This window comes from Macaca fascicularis, chromosome 4 (assembly GCF_037993035.2).
Source record: "Macaca fascicularis isolate 582-1 chromosome 4, T2T-MFA8v1.1".
NCBI lineage: Eukaryota > Metazoa > Chordata > Mammalia > Primates > Cercopithecidae > Macaca > Macaca fascicularis.
Genome location: NC_088378.1, coordinates 2,633,744 through 2,656,621, shown reverse-complemented (window position 1 = coordinate 2,656,621; position 22,878 = coordinate 2,633,744).

The following is a 22,878-nucleotide window of genomic DNA, read 5'->3' as shown; positions in this document are numbered from 1 at the left end:
CAGCCCCATCTTACCTCCTGCTTTTGTTTGGGAATGAGCTCCGGTGTTCATCCTGAGGCTGATGTGGACGGGGAAATCTAGGAGATAGAAATCCATGGCTGTTTTCTTTTCAGCAATATAGTCAACTATGCCTAAGGAAACTTTATTATGATAGAAAATTTTAAAAATATGGTCTAAAACAGGCTGGGTATGTTGGCTCACGCCTGTAATTTCACCACTTTGAGAGGCCAACATGGGAAGATGGTTTGAGGCTAGGAGTTTGAGACCAGCCTGGGCAACAAAGTGAGATCCCATCTCTAAAAAACAGAAATATTAGCTGAGCCCGGCTGCACACACCTGCAGTCCCAGCTGCCTGAGAGGCTGAGGTGAGAGGATTGCTTAAGGCCAGCAGTTTGAGGCTGCAGTGAGCCGTGATGGTGCCGCTGCACCCCAGGCTGGGCAACAGAGCAAGGCCTTGTCAAAAAAAAAAAAAAAAAAGTCCTAAAACAGTAGCCATGGGTATTATTTTAAGTCTGAGTGAGAGGAGGCATGAGAGAACTGAACTATAGACAAGTAATATCAGTGCAAGGTAAACTCTAGGGTATTCTGCCCACATACTCGGTTAGGAACTGGGGTTCGTATTTGAAAATGACCCATGGATATTTAGTAATCAGACGCAGTTGTGAATCTGGTTTTGCATCTTAAAAGTTGGGACAGCCGTGTTTAATTTTGAGTTACTTTTTAAAGTTGTAAAAGAGGAATTGTTCTGGGGTGGTGTGGTGCAGAGGAGAACCAGGTGCAGCTGGGCCCCCCGTCACCTGGCCTTTCCTCTCAGCCTTTGTGGCACGGCTGGCCCTCTCCGCTGTGCAGCACTCTGCTCTTAACGAGGTAACTCAATATGAGAGTTAATTACCCCGGTTTTAAGAGCCACATCGAATCAAAGGTTGGGTACCAGCTAGACGCTTGGCCCATCTGTCTCTAGAAGCAGGTCAATATGATGGAATAATGTTTTTAAATGGTTTTCCCTTAAAAAATCTCTCTCCATCTGTCTGTTTGTAAACATCTTAAATTTATCAACATAATGGTGTCCACACATTTGATAAATTAGAATATCTAAGCTAATATATCTTTTTTCCAAGGCTTCATAAAATCCGATGTTTATAATTTTCCTGTAGTTACAATGTAAAAATAAAAGCCTGAGACCTCAGAGAGGGCCCTGTCACAGATGCACACAGCTAAATGCATTTTTCAAGTACAGGCATCTCTTGGGGGCTTTTTGTTTGGTTTGATTTTGGTTTGGGGTTTGCATTTTCATACCACAAGATGCTAAGTAATCTGTTGATTCAGTAAAGTATGTATTTAGTTTCCAAAGAGGGCTCTGAGAAGGCTGGCATCGTGAAGCAGCCAGGACACAGAGCTGAATTAAGGGCCAAGACCCTTACGGCCCTCCACGTCCCGGAGGGCCCCACCTGGTGACGGTGGAGAAGCTGGATGCCAGCTCCAGGAATTGCCCGGCACCTCCCTGAGCAACACCAGCAGGTTGTCTTGTGTTCCCTTAAAGCGAGCTGCTGGAACCTGTGTCCTGGCGACAGTGCTGGGCGTGGCAGACAGGCCAGGTTCAGGACTGGCTCATCCCCGTGGCAACACCGTCATCACTCTATTTTTTCTTGTGGATATTTTCTGTTCTTCCACCAGCCTCCAGTTGTGAATCTAAGAGGAACAAATTAGTGAGTTTTTAAATCTGATGTTTGTATTTCCACTCTTCCCGGCCTGGAATTCACCACCGTGATGACCTCCAGGCGAGGTCACCTCTGCCTGACTTCTGATATCCACATAGCCTAGGGCCGAGCTCAGAAAAAACCTGCTAGTTCTGAATTCTGCGCTCTGGGAACCTCAGCGTCCCTGCGGTTCTCACCCCTGAGAATTCCTTACCTGCCCATGCAGCTGGGAAGGCTGACATTGATAGAATGGGTCTCCAGGCACCCCTGGCCTCGGAGGTGGGGTCGTCCGGGAAAGACAGTTCGGACACAGGCCATGCGACCACATGCTCCTTGCAGATGCAGCTGTGTGGCGAGCTCCTCCCCGCTGCGCAGTTTGATGGATAGATCTTTCCGATTTCCTCTTCTACTTGAATTAAACACCTACTCATATTTAACTGGCCAGAGCTGCCAATTCCCACTGGGACGCAGGGAGTCCAACAATCTCCCGCACAGTTGTCCTGTTCCGGCTCTGATACCGGCTGACGCCTGAGCTCAGGCGGCCAGGCCCCTGGGACCTCTGTTTCCTCCTGGCTGAAGCAAGAGACGGTCCCTCGGGCTTCTCCCAGAATTGTCAGCATTCCTCGCGTGTCTATGATTTAATTTAACTTCATTTCCAAACTGTTCTTCCCTGGCAACCTAATAAATCAGCATCAGAACCGGAACACACTCCTGAGGATACTCCTCTATTCTACCCCAGGTGCCGTTGGCTGCCTGTTGGACCCGTTCTCCCGCTCACCCCCAGTTTCTACTTCTCCACAGACTGTGCCCTCTGCTCAATGCCCTGGATACAGAGGGTGCCTCTCAGGGGAAGCGGAGTCTACCCCAGCTTTAAGGGATACACCCTCACTAGTCCAATAATAAGGTTTGCTGCAGAGTTTCTGGGGAAGGATTTTTGCTCTAAAAAAGACATATGGAGAGATTTTCCCCTCTCCACTGGATTTTGTCTACTTAGGTGCAATGGTGGGTTCTTAACTCCTAGCCTGAGAATGACCGCACGCAAGTCGGGGGCAAAGCTGAGTGACCGGCAGAAGGCAGAGTCTCAGTCCCACACAGTCCGAGTCCCGCACAGCCTGAGTCCACACAGCCGGGGTCCACACAGCCCGAGTCCCACACAGCCTGAGTCCACAGAGCCCGAGTCCCACATAACCCAAGTCCCACACAGCCCGAGTCCCATGCAGCCCGAGTCCCATGCAGCCTGAGTCCACACAGCCTGAGTCCCACATAACCCGAGTCCCACACAGCCCAAGTCCACACAGCCTGAGTCCACACAGCCTGAGTCCACACAGCCCAAGTCCCATGCAGCCTGAGTCCACACAGCCCAAGTCCCACACAGCCCAAATCCTACACAGCCCGAGTCCCATGCAGCCCGAGTCCACACAGCCTGAGTCCACATAGCCTGAGTCCACACAGCCCAAGTCCCATGCAGCCTGAGTCCACACAGCCCAAGTCCCACACAGCCCGAATCCTATGCAGCCTGAGTCCCATGCAGCCCGATTCCTACACAGCCCGAGTCCACACGGCCCGAGTCCACACAGCCCGAGTCCACACGGCCCAAGTCCACACAGCCCGAGTCCACACAGCCCTGCTGGGTGATGCACTCATGACATGGGGTGTGTGATTTTCCCACTGCAGCTGCAAAAACCACACACACTTAGTGGCTCAAAACAATACAAATCTACCATCTTGTAGTTCCATGGGCCAGAAATCAGTCCCACTGGGCCCAAGTCAAAGTGTCCACAGGGGTGGCCCCTTCTGGAGGCTCCAGGAGAACCCCTTCCTGCCTGTTCTGGCTTCCAAGGCCACCGTGGTCCTCAGCTCCTGGCCCCCGCCATCTTCAGAGGGCATTGCTTCAACCCCTGCCCCTGACACCATGGCCCTTCCCTCTCCTGAGGTCAACGGCCCTCTGCCTGTTTTCCAGGGACACCTGTGATTGATTGAGGGAAATTTAGGCCCACCCAGATCATCCAGGGTCATCTTTCCTCTCCGGGCCCTTTCCCCAGTCGCATCTGCAAAGTCCCTTTTGCCACGCAAGGCCACGTCCCCAGGTTCCAGGGATCAGGACGTGGCACTGTGGGCATCAGATTCCAGGGATCAGGGCGTGGCACCGCGGGCATCAGATTCCAGGGATCAGGGTGTGGCACTGCGGCCATCAGATTCCAGGGATCAGGGCGTGGCACCACGGGCATCAGATTCCAGGGATCAGGGTGTGGCACCACGGGCATCAGATTCCAGGGATCAGGGCATGGCACAGTGGACATCAGATTCCAGGGATCAGGGTGTGGCACCGCGGGCATCAGATTCCAGGGATCAGGGCGTGGCACCGTGGACATCAGATTCCAGGGATCAGGGCGTGGCACCGGGGGCATCAGATTCCAGGGATCAGGGCGCGGCACCGCGGGCATCAGATTCCAGGGATCAGGGCGCGGCACCGCGGGCATCAGATTTCAGGGATCAGGGTGTGGCACCGTGGACATCAGATTCCAGGGATCAGGGCGTGGCACCACGGGCATCAGATTCCAGGGATCAGGGTGTGGCACCACGGGCATCAGATTGCAGGGATCAGGGCGTGGCACCACGGGCATCAGATTCCAGGGATCAGGGCATGGCACCGTGGACATCAGATTCCAGGGATCAGGGTGCGGCACCGCGGGCATCAGATTCCAGGGATCAGGGTGCGGCACCGCGGGCATCAGATTCTGGGAATTAGGGCGTGGCACCGTGAGCATCATGATTCCACCTTCCACATCGGGTCGGCCGTGTCCTTCATGTTGAAGTTATGTGATTCTGACAGGTACAAACCTTCCAGGTTAATTTCTTTATAATTAAGGAAGAACTTCCAATGGCCTCTCACCCAAGCCATGCTAAAAAGGTGAATGAATCAGGCCTGCTGAGTGCCAGCCATTGCTGCCGCCCATGCCCTCCCTACCCTCAAGCTCCAGGGTCCTTGTTTAGAAAATTACCTACTCCCAAGGTGCCAGGCTATGGGCATCTGCACAACAGTAAGTGACATTCATTCAAAGAAAATACAAGAGCCCAGTATGGGAGCCATGAGTCACCTGCTGTCACGTTTCCACCAGACACCCGCCCACCACCCACCACCAGCAGGGCTGCTGGTCTCCACGATGTGGTCACAGAATTTGGAGCCCATTAAAAGGAAGTTCAATGAGAAGCCCATGTCTTCTCTTGGTCAACAATGGAACTTCTATAGAAATACTCAGGCAAAGACCTGAGTTTCCTCTGACCTACTTCTGGTGCTGAATCTGCTAAAGCTTGATAAGAATTTGATAATTCTGGGTTAGTAATTTTTTTCTGGGTGGAATTGCTTTTTCACCACCTGTGTGTAAGGGGAAGAATCATCTGTCCTAAGGACCTGGTGGAAGCTGAAAGGGGCTCTGTTGGTTTCTACAGAAAAGTGAAGAGTAAGTCTGTCCATAAACTGCCTGGTCAGAAGGCCAACTTCTCCCGGCAAAGGCCACCTGACACATGGAGAATTCAACATCAATATTGAGTAAATGTGTTGGAATCTTACATTTTAATTTCCCAGTTATTGGACTGTGCATTCCCACATTTACAATTATTGAAGTATGCTCAGGAATGTAGAGTGTGAGGTTTATATAGTCGTGAGCAGTGCCCCTGCTTTTAAGAGTGAATTATTCTTAAAATGTAAATGAGACTCATGTCTCTTCGATCTGAAGCTTGCTGTCACCTACCAGGACCTGAGACTCCTCCCGGAGCTTCCCATTTTCCTTAGGAGGAAGCGCTATTGTTTCGGTGGGTGTGTGGTGAAAGGCAAGTTCTCCTAATGTGAACACTGTTCATGAAAGTTCTGCCATTTTTCTTCTTCTTTGTGAACAGCCCTTAGCTGGTGAGCTGGAGAAACAGGGCCACAGGGGAGTCTGACCTATGGGGGTGTCCGGACAGAGGGGCCGGCTACGTGAGCCTCCTGGGGTGCCTCTGCCAGCCTTGAGCATTCTGTCAGTCCGGGCGGAGAAAACATGCTTTTCCAAGTCAGAAACCACTCATAAATCATGGGTTAGGAGTTTCAACATCACCACAAATCCAGCGCTGCTGAGAGTTAAAACGCGTCCTCGCCCCGCACACGCACAGGCTCTCTCTGTGCTATCACCATCCATCTGGTCTCCGGGGCCCGTTTCCAGAATGTGAGGCGACGAGGGCTTGGGGCACGCCTGCTGCTGTCCTCATGGACTCCTGGGGCAGCCCGGGGCACCCGCGAGAACCCGCCCCGCCACCACCAGCCAACTTGGAGGCAACAAAGAGTGAATCAGAAATGCATGGCTGACATTTCCCTGAAAATAAATATATGCTAAAAAATTAAAGGGAAATGTGGTTGGCCAAATGCATTTGGGGTTTTAATCAAACCAAAGTTATGTGAAAAACAGCCTGAAATACTCAAGTCACCGAGGCCTCAGGCGAGGGTCCACGAAGACTCCCTGGGCACTCGTCTGTGGGTGGGACAGGGCCGGCTCTGACTTGGCCCCCTCCTTTCTCCCATGGGGCTTCTTCCCGGGCACACAGAGCCAGGCAGGGTTAATAATGTTTATTACGTGCTTTGATGAGGCAACTGTCTATTTGAAGCAAGTAAGATCAGTTTATATATTGAATCTGAAATAAACATACCCATATGAAGACAATTTTTTTTCAAATTTTCCTTCTTTCAAGAGGCCCCATATAATCCTTTTGCTGCTTTATGGAGACTGCACACATCCCTTGAAAGCATTAAGGAGGGAAACAAAGCTAAGTGGCCGGTGGAGCTGCCCCCACTGAATCTGGGCATAATTCCATCTCAAATGAAAGTGGGCGGAAGAGCTAGGAAAACAATTTTGGAAAGGTGGTCGGCTGTGACTCAACACCTCGGGGAATATTTAGGAAACTCATTGAATTTGCCTGTGGACATGGCAACTGAGTTCCCCAATGCACGTGTGAGAATATCGTGAGGTTGTCCTGTCCCGAATTCTAATGCACAAGAAAGAACAGGAGCAGAGGCCTGTGTGGTTCGTGGATCACCCAAGTCCCAGCTCTGCCTTTGCTCTGATGCCAAACCGAGGAGGTCTGCATTTTCATCTGGGAAGGGGATGGAGTATCTGTGCCCCTGGCATGACCATGGGGAAAGCCTTCTGCTCCACCCATGGGAAGCCAGACCACGGTCTTGCTCACGTTCTGAAAGACAAGGACCTTTGGGGGTTGGCAAACGGAAATAATTCAGATGCATCCTCCTGGCGAGCAGGGCACCTCTGTGCCTGCCGGTGGGTCTGGCTCCGGTTTTGCAGCTGCAGGTCTTGTAAAGCCATGGGAGCCGCCTGCCAAGCTGCTGGTACCTGGAGGCCCTGGCCGAGGTGGGCTGTAGTGCATGTGCCTGCACAGGTGTGCCCACCCAGGTGTGCCTGCCCAGGTGTGCCCGCCCAGGTGTGCCTGCCCAGGTGTGGGGCTTGTCTCACACACTCCTTGTGCCAGTTTTTCCTCCCAGCTGGAAGTCAACAAGGACAAATAGCCCCAGGTCCCTTAAACTGGAAACTGTCAGTCACCCATTCCTCCTGGTGCGACGTGTGTGAGAGAACATGGTGCTTTGTACACACGTGTGAATGTGGACAACACTGCGTGTGCATGCCACATGTGTTCTATGGGGGCTGCTGGGATGTGGCAGCCGCGCTTGCAGACACAAGCTGAATTCTCGCTTTCACATTATGAAAAAGACCTGGCACTGCAGTGGAGGTTGTGGAACCTTCTGCTAACATTTGGCCTGGGGGTGCTGGAAGATCCCTACTCCTTGATGAGACACCCTTGGAGGCTGGCTGAGGGCACTGCCTTCCTGTGAGTCCCTGCCGCAGCCTGGCAGCGCTTCCAGCCATCTGATTGGGCTTGCCGCACACCTGGGCTGATCCCTGTCCCTGACCAGGAGCCACACTTCACCCAACAGCTTTCCTTTCTCTTTTAGGAGGGGTGAGGTTGGAAGGAAAGACAGGTTTGATTGAAAACTAGGTGGACTTCTGCAGATTTATTTTTTAATTTTGCATTTCTTTGAGTCACAGAATCCAAAAGTAGTTATGTGGATGCAAACACATAATTAAGGCAAATAGCAGCAAAGGGGACATGAGGAGTGGAACCCCCTCTCCACCACCATTCACCAGCATTTCTGTGACCCAAGGGGACGTGAGGGAGGGAGCCCCCTCTCCTCCACTGTGCACCAGCACCGCTGTGACCATTGGTGTCATTATTCTTTAATAGAGGGTCCTGTGCTTGGTTTCAAAGACCTCCTCCAGCTGGGCTGCCTCAGGCAATTTCCTGCCTGATTTTAACTCATCATGTGTGGATATATCATGTGTGTATGTGCCATGTTGTATATGCAGGGCATGTGTGTATACGCCACATGTGGACTCGCCAGATGCATCTACATCGTGTGTGTAGATGCCACATGTGTACACGCCACGCGTGTATATATGTGTGTTCATCATACGTATGCATCATATACACTTAAACTAAAGCCCCTGCAGGCATGTGCTGGTCCACCCCTGCCTTGAGTGCCCGCACACATCCAAGTTCAGGGCTAGTCTGGACACAACTGGGGTCTCGGGGGCTTACCCCGTCAGGGCCCCAGGGCTTGGCAACCTTTTCCATCCTGAGTTTTAATTCAGTGCAGGAGGTTCCGGAGGCCTTGTGTACAGGCTGGCCACCTCCTGAGCATTGAGTCTTCGGTGGGTGACATTTACTGAGGTTCCTGCGGTGGGACTGTGCAGCCGCCACTGGTGAACTCAGAGCAGGACCTGCCCTGAAGGAACCGCAGGGGACAGGGCTGTGTCCATGCCAGCCTTGCGGCTCTCTTCCTCTTCTGTCCTCAGAGGCCTTGCAGGGCCGTAGATGGCCGGGGCGGTGTGAGGAGATGGGGACACATGGCAGCAGGGGCCCTTGGGTGGAGGAAGCCGGCAGGGTGCAGCTGTCCCTCTGTCTCAGCTGCCCATTGTGTAGAACTGGCCCAAGCCTGGGGCCTTCTCTCTGTTTAGCCTCTGTCCCCAGCAGAGGTTCTCAGGCCTGTGTTTCCTTCTGTCCATCAAAGGGGCTCCGTCAAGCCCTGGAGGTCCCTGGGGAGGAGACAGTGGCCTACCTCCGGCCACCAGGCCTGCCTCAGAGGGTAGAGCCCTGCTTTATCTATTTTGTTTGTTTGCCTTTCTGGGCAAGATTTTTTTTTAAGAAAGAAATCTGAGTCTGAGGCTAAAAAAAAAGTTTGGAAACCCCTACTTTAGGTTTTTGATGACTGCTGTGTACTTACTCTGCTAAAATAAATGCTGCTTTGCTCCACTGTCGTTCAGCTCGGCATCAGCAATTGTCGCTGTTCTCGTGAGAGCTGCTGGCCTCGTGGGCAGGATGTCCATATGGAGGGCCGCCTGCGGCAGCGGGAGCCAGCCGACCACACACACACGGGCTGTGTATTCAACATCGCCTCCATGAACTGTGCCCTGGAAGTGACTTCTGAGTTGACAAACCAGAAACTCAACAGCCCGTAAGAAACTAAGCTACGATCATATACAGAAAATGCCCACATCACATACAGAGATAGAGCAATACCTGCGTATGTTCAACTAAACTCAGTCTTTAAAGCTTCCATTGGATGTCAGCTCTGTCAGTTATACAAATTGAGGACAGTCTTGGTCCCTGCCCTTGAAATGAGATTGGTTGAAATAATATTCTGTTGTTTAAAATATTTTAATTTCCTGTAATAGCATCACCATGCTCTGGGTGCACACGAAAAGTTAGCCATTTCCCAAAATTATTACACAGTAAGATTTGTTCAAGTTTCTGATAGTCTTTCGTTAGGAGTGTATTGAGCATGTACGAGGTTGAACACACGTGGTGGCGGCCTGGTGAGGGACCAGGTGTCTCCTCCGGCCTTGGTGGGAGCTCCCAGGGATCCTGAGGCTGCAGCCTCAGCCAGGGCCTCCTGCCCTGCTCCAGACAGGCCAGGGTGCTGGGGGCCAGGCCTGCTCGTGGGAGGAAGCCTGCGGTGCATGCTGTGTTCTGGTGCCCCGAGTCCCACAGAGCTGCCAAGCAGGCAACTCATGACACCCCTCCTCCCTGCCCATCCCCGGCTCACACCCCGGGACCACCTCCCACAGTAACCACCTTCACTCAGACCCTTGTTTCCTGGGAAACCAAACCTTCCTAAGACACACGGATGTAGAAATCCCAGCACACACATAGCTGTTTACACAAATGAGTCAACAAAACCAGACACAGGTGCGAGAAGCACAGTGGCAAAGTCCAACCACCGCAGCCCCGAGCTGGGGTCAGACGGACAGGCAGTTGCTCCGGCCGCTATTGGGGGACGTGGTCGGGTCGGCTGTCTCCTGAAACCAAACCCAGTGTCCTTTTCCAGGTAGGAATTTGAAGTGACCAGCTGTCTGCACCAGGGTGCGGGGGAGCTTGCTGCCTGCCGTGGCCCCGGGTCCTCTGTCACAGCATGAAAATTTGGGGTGAGAGGCCTTCATGCCTCTGCCTGCCCTCCTCACCTGACCCCTGGGACGCCCTGGCTCCTGGAGGTGGGAGGACGGTATCACCTCCTGACCTGAGCAGCACCTGCTGCTCCTGCCACCTTCTCCTGAATCCCTGGCCACCTTATCCTCACACCTGAACAGAGGAACCATCAAACCTTTGTGCCCGATGAGGGAGGTCCAGAGGGCTTAAACCTCGCCTGCTGTGATTTCCACAGCGTTCTCCATAGGCATAAGGGGGGTCATCCTCTAGCCGAGGGGGAGCTGTCCAGCCGACTGCCGGAAGCTGTTCTCCAGCTGCTCCCAGCCCAGCCCAGGCCAGCCAGCCCCATCTGTGTGTGCGGCCTCAAACCCGTGATGCTGTTGCCAATCCTTGCTTCTCAGCGGAACGTGTTTTCTTATTACAATGTAGTAAAGACTTAAAAGAGGACGTCGAAAAGTTGAATTGGAAGGAGGAAGAACGGGAAGAAGTACTATCATCTTAACATCTGGAAGTCTCTTCAAATTTCGATCTGTTTCCTAAAATACACACATGCATGCAAACACAGGCACATGCATGGATACACTGTGTGCACACCGGGGAGGCAGTGAGCACACGCGCTTTGTGGTCAAATGGAATTAGAGTTGCCAGGTAACACGCACTTCCTCAGGGCACTCACTTCAAGGGTGATGATATTAATAATAGGAACCACCCCCCGGGCTATTGCAGGGGTTACAGGAGGAAGCAGCGCAGAAGCCAGGGGGCTAGGGCAACTATCCTCAGGTACAGATACCAGATTCCATATAACGGCACACACTTGTGGGTGTTGTGTAGACACGCTTACAAAAAACAACACTGAGACCAGACTTAAACATTTTCTCTTGACTCCATACTTTGAAAGCTTTCCTATACCCCACATGAATCTTGTTCTGTAATTTATGAAACCCATCCCCTCTTGTGAGGGCAGTTTTAAGCTTCTCTCTTTACATGTCCTTCTCTGAGTAATCACAGTGGAGATCTCTGGCAATTTCTCTAAACTAAAATGGAGGAACTTTAGTTGTATTCCTGTAGCCCTGGTGGGCGCGTGGCCACATCTCAGGATTGATTCTGACTTGAATTCACTGCCACCCTCCAGGAAATGGTAATTTCCAGTATCTCCTGGCTCCCCGCAAGGACTCAATGATCGCTCCTTTTTCAGCCAAGGAAATGAGGTTTGCTGGGGCGAGGTTCCCTGCACCTGTTGGTGCCCCATCCCCTCCTGTTTGCCTCATTTTCCCTTCCTCTTCACGGCCTCCCTCTCCTGCTTGTTACAACCACGGTTTCACCTACATGCTGTTAATTTTAAAAAATCGGGCACTATTAATAAAAATAAGGGAATTCACAACACGGGTCGTGTATCAGTGGGGCCCGTCCTGGCTTCCCTCCTCCTGCTTCTGCCGGCAGACCCACAGTTCCGGTTTCTGTGGAAGGGCCAGAGGAGCAGGAAATGGTTAAACAGTGATGGATCAATTGAACAATCCGGATCCTGAGGCTCGCAAGCTGCACTGCCCAAGGGTGTCTGACCTGCCCTCTGCTTCCCTGGACTGCCTGGGGTGCTGCACTAGCTACTGTTGGGAAGGCTCCAGAGTAACCTTCCCTGGGGCTGGGACAGGTTGACTTTGTCACTGGTGCAGTTTGCCAGGATGCAGGCTCTGCTGGCCGCTGCTCAGGGTCCCTCGTCATGAGCCCCACTGACACGCGCATGCCCCGCACTTGCTCCTCCTTTTAGCCACCCACCCTCCTTCCTGAGGGACCAAGCGACCTCACAGCAAAGGCAGCGGCGCAGCTCCGTGCCCAGAGAGACGGACGGGTCCTGAGACCCTGGTGGCCCCCTCAGGGCTCCTCCCAAGTGCAGCCTGTGTTTGAACAAAGCAGTGACCTGTTCAAATAACAGCAAGGAAGAGTGAGCACAGAAGGTGAAGCCCTGGAGCCCAGGAGAGCTTCCTGAGTCCCCATGACATGAAGCATGGGGAGCAAAACAACAAAGTTGCTCTGGATTCCTCGCCCCAAGACTCAGGGCTTCTAGAACACCCACACCTCCCGGCAGGCCTGGGGGACGGCTGGGGGACTGAGAGGTCAGCTCTGCCCTCTGCTGAACCCAGTTCCTCACCCCTGCACCCAGAGCACACCTGTCCCGACCTCATCCCCCAGCACACCTGTCCTGTCCTTATCTCACAGCACACCTGTCCTGTCCCCATCCCTCAGCACACCTGTCCTGTCCCTCATCCCCAGCACACCTGTCCTGTCCCTCATCCCCAGCACACCTGTCCTGTCCTCATGCCCCACCACACCTGTCATGCCCCCATCCCCCAGCACACCTGTCCTGTCCTTATCTCACAGCACACCTGTCCTGTCCCCATCCCTCAGCACACCTGTCCTGTCCTCATGCCCCACCACACCTGTCATGCCTCCATCCCCCAGCACACCTGTCCTGTCCCCATCCCCCAGCACACCTGTCCCTCATCCCCAGTACACCTGTCCTGTCCCTCATGCCCCAGCACACCTGTCCCGTCCCTCATGCCTCAACACACCTGTCCCGTCTCCTTCCCCCAGCATACCCATCCCGTCCCCATCCCCCAGCACACCTGTCCTGTACCTCATCCCCAGCACACCTGTCCTGTCCCCATCCCCCAGCACACCTGTCCTGTCCCTCATCCCCAGCACACCTGTCCTGTCCCCATCCCCCAGCACACCTGTCCTCTCATCCCCAGCACACCTGTCCTGTCCCCATCCCCCAGCACACCTGTCTTGTCCCCCTGCCCCAGCACACCTGTCCTGTCCCTCATCCCCAACACACCTGTCCTGTCCCCATCTCCCAGCACACCTGTCCTGTCTTTCATGCCCCAGCACACCTGTCCTGTCCCCATCCCCCAGCACACCTGTCCTCTCATCCCCAACACACCTGTCCTCTCATCCCCAACACACCTGTCCTCTCATCCCCAACACACCTGTCCTCTCATCCCCAGCACACCTGTCCTCTCATCCCCAACACACCTGTCCTGTCCCCATCCCCCAGCACACCTGTCCTGTCCCCATCCCCCAGCACACCTGTCTTGTCCCCCTGCCCCAGCACACCTGTCCTGTCCCTCATCCCCAACACACCTGTCCTGTCCCCATCTCCCAGCACACCTGTCCTGTCTTTCATGCCCCAGCACACGTGTCCTGTCCCTCATCCCCAGGACACCTGTCCTGTCCTCATTCCACAGCACACCTATCTTATTCCTTACCTCCTGACCAGCAGGCCTGGTCACGGGTTCTGCTAGTTTCATATATATATATATATATATTTTTTCATAGCTCCAGGTACTCCTCCCTTATACTGAGAAGCTGTACTAGTCAAGCTCACCCAGACAGATTCAGGACCAGAAATCTGTTCTCCCTGTGCCCAGTGTTTCAGACAGAATATTGACAAATGGCTATGTGCATATCCCTACAGGCCAAGCCTCTGAACACACTCCTGGATAAGGAAACCACTTTGGGAGGCCAACACGGGAGGATCACTTGAGGCCAGGAGTTCGAGACCAGCCTGGCCAACATGCTGAAACCTCGTCTCTACTAAAAATGCAGAAAATTAGCTGGGCATGGTGGCAAGCACCTGTAATCCCAGCTACTCGGGAGGCTGAGGCAGGAGAATCACTTGGACCTGGGAGACAAAGGTTGCAGTGAGCCAAGATCATGCCACTGCACTCCAGTCTGGGTGACAGAGTGAGACTCCATCTCAAAAACAAACAAACAAACAAACAAACAAACAAACAAAAAACAGAGTTAGAGATTTCAGTTTGTACTTAGGAGCTCCGAGCAGGAAGCCTCTGGGGACAGGAAGGCTTCGGTGTCCCTGTCACACCATCCTGGCGGTTTCCAAGGAACAGATACAGCATCGCAGAGAAGGGTGTCACAGTGAGGGTTCCCCCGCCTTGCTCATCCACGTTCCAGCTTCCCGGCTTTGAGGAAACCCCAGCCTCCCTGGCCAGGTTTCTCATCTGCCCGGTGGGGGCTGGGCAGGCTACTTCCAAGCTCCGTGAGCTGAGCCCCTAGTCCTGTGATTTGGGTGCTGCCCTGCACACCCGGTGAGGCAGCCCAGACGGGGCCCAGCACAACCCAGATGCTCCCGGCAGGAGGCGGAGGATCTCCCACCTCTCTTTGCCCTCTGCCCTGCTGGGCATGGAGCGGGTCTCCCTGGGGAAAGCAGGGCTGTGCCAGAAGGAATGCGTGGAACTGGGCATGTCGGAGCCAAGGGACTCTGGAGTTGGTCCTGGCCAGCCCTGCCTGAGGTGCTGGGTCATGGAAGCCGGAGCCAGTGACTTGCAAGAGCCCCACGGGTGGTGGGGGTTCCAGCCTGTGTGTGGTGCTGCAATGAGGGAACCCACGCAGAGGCCCATGGTGGTGGATCTCTCCAGTCCGTGTGTGGTGTTGCAATGACGGAGCCCACGTCCACAGGGCCCAGGCTTGGTGTGGCTGGGTCCCATCTGCACTGGGCCCTGATCTACAGGGAATCTGAGCAAGTTGAAAGAGCCCCTGAATTAGCAAACGGGTGAATCCACTCACACCCAGCCTGGAGAGGCGTCGACTCTAGCAATGGGCAAGGGGTTCATGAAGGGATCAGTGGCAGAGTGGATTCATCAACAGATGACTCACAACTAAGCTTTGTGCTTTTGGTTTCACCACACACACCAGGTTGCCCCCAAAATCCCCTCTTCTGGGGTCTGCCCCTCTGGAAAGCTTCGCCTCCCCCTGCCCTACCCCTGCCGCTTACATCTGAGAGACAGCGTTCTGAGGACTGTGCCTTGGACTCTGTCCCGGGGCCTGTCCCTTCCTCCTGTTCTCATGGCCTCATTTCAGGTCCAGGCCCTGCACAGGGCTCACCTGACCTCTGAAAAGCCTTAATTTCCTCCTTCAATCTTTCTCCCACATCCAGGCCAGCAAAGCTAAGATCTCAGAGTGCAGGGCTCAGGTCAGAGCTGGGGCTGCTCCCGTGGTCACTGTAACCTCAAACTCTCCATGGTTCCGCACAGCCTAATACACAGAGTGCAAAATCTGTCTACCTGGGCAGAAGGCAGACGCTCCCCGAAATCCATGCATTGAAGTCCAACCCCCAGCACCTGGGAAGGCGTCCTGATTTGGGAAAGGGCCATTGCAGCTGGGCTTAGCTGAGGGGCGGTCACCCTGGGGAATGTGGGCCTCGTCCAATATGACGGTGTCCTCAGAGGCACAGAGACAGGTGCATGGGGGATGACGGCTGCATGGCCATGGAGAGGGAGAAGGGGGAACGACCACCAGCAACCACTGAAGCCAGAGAGAGGCCGGAGCAGAGCCTCCCTCACAGCCCCACAAGGAGCCAGCCCTATGGCACCTGGACCTGGGGCTTCTGGCTTTGAGACTGTGAGACAACCCACATCTGTTTGTTGGGTTGCTCCTTCCACAGTCCCCTGTTCGGGCCCAGGACGCTGGTGACACCTGTTCAGGCCCAGGACACTGGTGACACCTGTTCAGGCCCAGGACGCTGATGACACCTGTTCAGGCCCTGCCAACAGTCCCCTGTTCAGGCCCAGGACGCTGGTGACACCTGTTCGGGCCCAGGATGCTGGTGACGCCTGTTCGGGCCCAGGACGCTGGTGACACCTGTTTGGGCCCAGGATGCTGGTGACGCCTGTTTGGGCCCAGGACGCTGGTGACACCTCCCCATCAGTTCCCTGCACAGCACACCTGAGTCAGTCCCTGGCTTCAGAATATGTTTGCGTATTTCCCCAGGCCAGGCTCCAGGTTTTCCTGTCTTTTTCTCCGCCGGTCAAGATCCTAATCACCCTTATGGCCTTGTCCAGCTGCTCCAAATTCCCCAGGCAGGAGTTCCCCTTTAATTCCTACCGGGACTGGGCGCCTGATTTTGCAGGCGTGTCTCTTCTTTCACTTCCTTCCCTCTCCCTCCTGACTACCTCGCTCAGTGAACCTGCGGGACCTTCGGGCGCATCCATCACACTGTGTTGGGCGCTGGCCACAGGAAATTAGGACCAGGTCGCACCTTCGGGCTTTTCTGAACGAAAAGGCAAAAGTGCACAGAAATGTAACCAGAATGTGGGCAGACCCCTCCAGTCTGCCCCTTCAGCCCTCCCCTCCCCGCCTGCTGCTCCAGTCACAGCTTCCCGCCCTCAGGAGCCACTGGGGGTGTCCCCACACCTGCGTCCACTCCCAGAGCCCACCGGAGGGCCCAGGGTGGGATTCGTGATGGACAGAATCGTGCATCCAGAGTCACATGCTGGAGCCCTCACTCCCATTTCCATCTGAGGAGGTGACAATGAGAAGTTTCCATCTGCACACCAGAGAGAGGGTCCTCCCTGGAAACCATGCCTGGCACTGTGACTCAGGACCTGCAGCCTGTCATTCAGGGACCTGTCACTGTGAGTCAGGGACCTGTAGCCTCCAAAGCTGTGAGGGGTCTTCATAACTACTCACTGTTTGGGACTGGGGAGAGCATCCTCACAGGGACCAGACACCCAGGGCCGTGTGGACATCAGGATGGGGTCTAGAAGATGAATGGCGAGCACTGTGGGTGAGCCATTCTGAATGCTGAGACAGGTGCAGAAGGACTTAGGGACACAGCTGGCAGCGTGACACACTCCTCCTGGGAAGGTGGCACCCGCAGAGCGAAGGAGCCCCAAGCTCTGGGCTCAGCACAGCCTCGGCACCCTGCTTGACCCCTCAGCTGCGCCTTCTCAGGCCTGTGGCCTCAGGCATGTGTTCTAGGGCCAGCCTCACAAAGTCCCACAAACCAAGGAACAAATCAATGGCAGGAATGTATCCTCTCACAGTTCTGGAGGCCAGAAATCCAAGATCAAGGTGCCAGCAGGGCCAGGCTCCCTCGGAAGGAGCCAGGGAGGGACTGACTCCAGGCCTTTCCTGTTTCGAGAACGTCCTCCACCTGTGACCAGTGAGCATAACACCAGTCACTGCACGGCGTCTCCGCATTCCCTCCTCTCAGGAGGACACGGGTCGTGTTCGATGAGGGAGCACAGTGCTGAGCTCGTTTTGACATGATTACCTGTGCGAAGGCGTCATCTCCACATAAAGTCCCATTCGGAGTCGCCAGGGTTAGGACTCACTCCACTGGGAGACCTTGGCCGGCAGCACGTGCTGGTCATAGGTTTCCTCCTCTGAAAAGGTAACAATGGCCTCTACGTCTTAAGAGTGTAACAAGCATTTAATAAGAAAGGAATGTGAAGTACTGGACTCTGTTCTGAACACAGGAATAGGAATAATTCTCTCAGAGATGCACCCAGACCCACCCGGCTTGCGCTTGCCGATAGCATTTCTGAGCTGCAAACTCCCGCCCTATCACCAGGAGGAAAGCCCCCAGCGGCGATGCTGCAGACCCCGGCTGACCAGGCCCACAGCAGACACAAACCTCTCTGGCATCCTTTAATCTAACGTACAATAACTGGACTCTCAATGTCTCCCTTGGGGACGCCTGCCTAACAAGCTGTCGACAACGTGGTTACTCCCATAGGGCACAGCCATGGAAATGAAAATTAATCACAGGCCAGGACGGGCATGTCAAGGCGAACAAGTCGGAGGGAACAGATGTGTCTTACACCGAAATGGACACAGCGAGAAGACAGGCTGACAACGAGCCAGGGAAAGGTGAACAGACACCTTTCCTAAACAACATGGTTAAAGGTGCTTCAGCCAGAGCTCCAGAACGCCCACGTGGGAATGCTTCCTGCTGAAATGGAAATGTCTCACCAAGAGTGGACACAGTCCTGTCCAGATCCAGCCCTGGATACTTCCTGGTCAATAAAAACCCCTGATGTGCACCACTGATTGAGTCAGAGCAAATAAAGTGAGTTACGGAAGCCGAACGACGGGCGCTCTGAGGGCAGTCGAGCAGACAGAGCTTTCCAGACAGAGTGCGGTCCAGCTCACACCGGAAGCCTCAGGGCTCCGCCGCCCACGGCCAGAGGCGAGCACATCACAACATCCTGGACGGTGCCCTCCTCCAGGGACCCTTCCAGCAAAGCATGGAACCCATGAGGTTATCGGATGCCCGTAGCCCTGGTAACACGAAGATATTTATACCACCCCCATCAGTACATGCTACCACACTGCAAGTTGCAAACCCATTTTTGTTTTCAGTTATGCTCATACAGATTCATCTTCAAATGGGCAGGAGCTTTGGGAGTCTTTTCCAACATCAGAAATTCAGATGTTCATCCATTTTATTCTCCTATCTGATGTCCTGTGATCAGTAAAGTTTATTTTCCAGGCAACTGACTGGGGTCAGAAATGTCAGCTGGGGAACAGAGGGAATATATTTGCCTTACAATGCATTCAAGATGTTACAGGAAATGAATAAATGCTGATTCACTTACTCAAAACAATGAATATTCAACTTTATACTCTAACCCAGGAATAGACTATGAACTTCCTCCAGAGTGGGAAGCCCCTCTGGGGCTTGTATTTCCAGAGAGAGGAGTGACGCGCTTGAACCCTGGACCTGCCTATGGGCTACAGTCACAGGCACGTTCTGCCACCATCCTGTTCTGCACCCAACAGGCTTCCCCTGGCAGCGACTTTCCCTGGTAACGATGTCAGGAAATAGTGCCGCATTGGGTTAATCTTGAGGGGCAAAGAAAGCTTGCTCTCCCATCTTTTGTGGAGGGATTTAGCAAAGTCAAAGAATGTGGCTTCTTGGTATCTGACAAGTTTTTAACCAGGTACAAGAGGGAGATACTTGTTATTTATAGTTATAATTGTCTTCTATGAAGATGGTCTCCAGGATCTCTGCAGAGAGTGGATGGTGGTTTTGTTAGGTGGACCCCCTCATAAACCCTGTTGATAAATGAATGCAGATAGGGAGCCTGGTCTGAAGTGTCGGCTGGACAGACTTGAGTTGTTATGTGCAAGGGAGTCAGAAGCATTGGGAATTCCTGCCTAGTGTTAGAGAAGGGGATGTCAGGAGGTGAGGGAGAGAGAAAGATAGGGAGATGGATGGGCAAAGCCTGGATGTTCTGCATAGAGACTTGGAGAAGGTGAGAAATCCCTGGGGTTAGGCTTCTAGGAACTTGGGATTCAAGATGGTGGACAAAACGCATCCACTCAGCACACGCTGTGTCCAGGGCCCATTCCATTGTAGTTCAGTTGTAAGGAAGGGAATAAAATAATAAAAGCAATAAGGACAGGAGGGAGAAACAACGGCAGATCAGGGAGCTTGACTGAAGCTGAGGAGATGAAAAGATAAGAGAGTGTCAGGTGGATGAGTAAGTCAAACAGAGGACACACATCTCAGAAAACACCAGGGGTCAGGGAAGGGCAATGGGATGCGCACAGCTGGCTCTCTGGAGGACTAAGGAAGGGCAGGTCCTCCAGGCCAGAAGAGGAGAATTCCATGAGAAACTGAGGCACTGTCTTAGGAGAGTACAGCTTCTCTGTGCGTGCCAGTGCCTGAGAAAGGCAGATGCCTCATTGACCTGGCCTTTTGCTCCCAAATACAAATTAACAACCAACGGGGCTTTCTGTGCCATCAACAGAGACAACCGATGTGAACAGAACCAACAAGTGATTCAGCATGGAAGACAAATGATCCATGAAACATGAGAACAGAACTCCGGAAACATCTGAATGACACAAAATCAATGCTCCTGGGTTACTAAAAAATAATTTTAAAAAGCTTCTATGAAAACTGAATAATAAAAGAATAAGAAAATATTTCTGAATATTATATATGTGATGGAAGGAATGTTTTAGATAAAGGAGTTAAATAATAGAGTAAGGGTAATTAAATATTGAATTTGGAAACTTGAAGATAAAAGCCAGATTCTTTCTCAGAACAAGGATTAAGACAAAGGGGTGAAAAACATGAAGGGAAGTTGAAGGAATGCAATCAGTCAAGCTTGGAACCTGATCTCCTTCTCACAAGGACATTAGGAGAGAACAGAAAACGGGATAGAAAAACAATCAAAGACATGACACAAGAAAAATGTCAAGCTGAAGAAAGGCAGAAATCCTTAAGCTGAGAGCACTCATTAGGTGTGGAGCAGGATCAATGGAAAATGAAGTGCACAAGATCATATTCTGTTTAAATTCAGACTTACAAGAATAATCAACTAGAAGATACCAAAAGTGTCCAGAAAGAGGCCAGGCTCAGTGGCTCACATCTATAATCGCAGCACTTTGGGAGGCCAAGGCGGGCAGATCACCTGAGGTCAGGAGTTTGAGACCAGCCTGGCCAACATGGTGAAACCCTGTCTCTACTAAAAATACAAAAATTAGCCAGGTGTGGTGGCTCATGCCTGTAATCCCAGCTACTCAGGAGGCTGAAGCAGAAGAATCACTTGAACCCGGGAGGCAGAGGTTGCAGTGAGCTGAGATTGAGCCACTGCACTCCACCCTGGGCAACAAGAGTGAAATTACATTTCAAACAAAAAATAAAAAGTGTCCAGAAAGAACCAAAAAGTATTACGTACAAAAACAGGAACCAGATCTGCAAACATCTCACTATACAAACTACCATACCCTGAAGGGAGAAAAAGAGAAACAACTTGGAAGTGATGAGGAAGAGTGATTTTGAACCCCAAATTCGCAAACTATTAGTAAGTGTGAGAAGGGGAAAATGAAGGCATTTTCAGACCAACTGAGAATAATAAAATTTACCTTACACATTGACATTGATTTTAAAAGACCAATTTTCTTCAGTAAATCATACAAGGAATGTAGAAAACAAGGATGACGTGGGATTGATTTAAGAAGAAATGGAATTAATCCAGGAATTCAGTGGTGAAGAGACCAGGAGGACAGCTGGGCAGGGATCCTAGAAATCAGTCTGGAAGAGGCAGTCAGAGCCCCTGGAAGACACTCTTCAAAGAGGAAGCACATTCCGTCCAAAAAGCTTCATGATGGAAGACCCAGAGGAACGGGGCTATGTCAGGAAAGCATGCGTTGTCTGCAAGAAACCCTGAGAAAACAAATAACTAGTTGGAAACCCTGAGAAAACAAATAACTACAAAATACTCACCATCCACATGCATTGGCTCCCATTCCCTCTGGCCCTGCTCCAGCCCCTGCCCCTCATTGCTTCCTCTCTGCTGGATTTTTTTCACGGCTATAAAAATATGCTGTTTTCCTCCTATCTCCAAATAAATCCTCCCACTTTACTTCACTTTCTCCCTCATTTAGTGCCCTGTTTCTCTGTTGGTGTTTATATCAGAACCCCCCAACACGCTGCCCTCACTTGCTGTGTGCTTTTCCTCCTGGCTCCTCTTGAATCCACTCTTCTGCCCCCTCGCCTATGCTGGTAATGACAAGTTCCCGGGGACCTCTCCATTACGAAATCCAACTGTGCGTTCTTCATGTTCCTCTTCCCAGGTCTACCAGTGGCATGTAGCACAACCTTGCCCTCATCTTTGAAATCCTTCCTTCCTGTAACACCTGAGGCCCCCACTTCCTGGCATTCATCCTGCCTCGTGTTTCTTCTTCCTTAGTCTCATTCTGCCCTGACATCACCCGACCCGTAACATGGGAATAGCACGTGGCCCCGGGCTTGGACTTTCTTGTTGTCCTGTCTTCTTTCACTTCCCTGCTGATTCAATTAGGCAGAGTTCTCCAGAGAAATAAAACCAATAGGATGGATGTGTAGATAGATGATAAATAGATTGAGATAGATGGAAAGATATCTGTTATAAAAAATTAGCTCGTGTGATTATAGAGGCTGAGGAGTCCCACGATCTGAAGCTGTTAAGCTGGAGTCCCAGGAGAGCCCAGGGTTCAGTTCCAGTCTGAAGGTAGCAGGCGTGAGGCCTCAGAAGAGCTGGTGCTTCCATTTCAGACCAAGGGCAGGAAAAGACCAACGTCCCAGCTCCACAGAGAGGCAGGAGGAAGTCCCTCTTCCTTGGCTTTTTTGTTACACTCAGATCACCAACTGCTTGAGCGAGGCCCACTCATATTGGGAAGGGCAATGGGTGAGTTCAGTCCACCATTCAAATGTTCATCTCATCCAAAACACCCTCAGAGACACATCTGGAAATAACACTCAATGAAAATGTCTGGGCAGCCCATGGCCCAGTCAACACAAAATTAGCCACAACAATTCAGTTCTTGTCAATGTGGAACCCGTACACATCTCCTCAAAGCATACTTAATCTCAAAATGAAGATAATTGTAAGGTCATAATTCTGCCTATCATGATGTAACTGTCCTGAGTACAACCAAAAATGCACTAGCTCCTTCCCGCAAAAGAAAGCAAAGTCCTTGGGTGATGTTTTGGCTTCTATTTGATATCCCATGATTTAAATAGTATAATGTAAAATTAACAAGACTTAATACTATGATATAAAGTCAACACATCATATGTTACATAAGGTAATGAGAGAAGAGAAAACATAGGTATTTATATATACACATATATAAATTAATCTTATTAAGGTCGTAAGGAAAAATTACGACCTTATTATTGTCTTTATTTTGAGATTAAGTATGGCTTTAGGAGATGTGTATGGGTGCCAAGTTGACAAGAGGTGGACTCGTAGATAACTTTATGCATCAACTTGACTGGGCCATTCATACACACACACCACACACACACTCTCACACACACACACATACACACACACACTCTCACACTCATAACAAAATA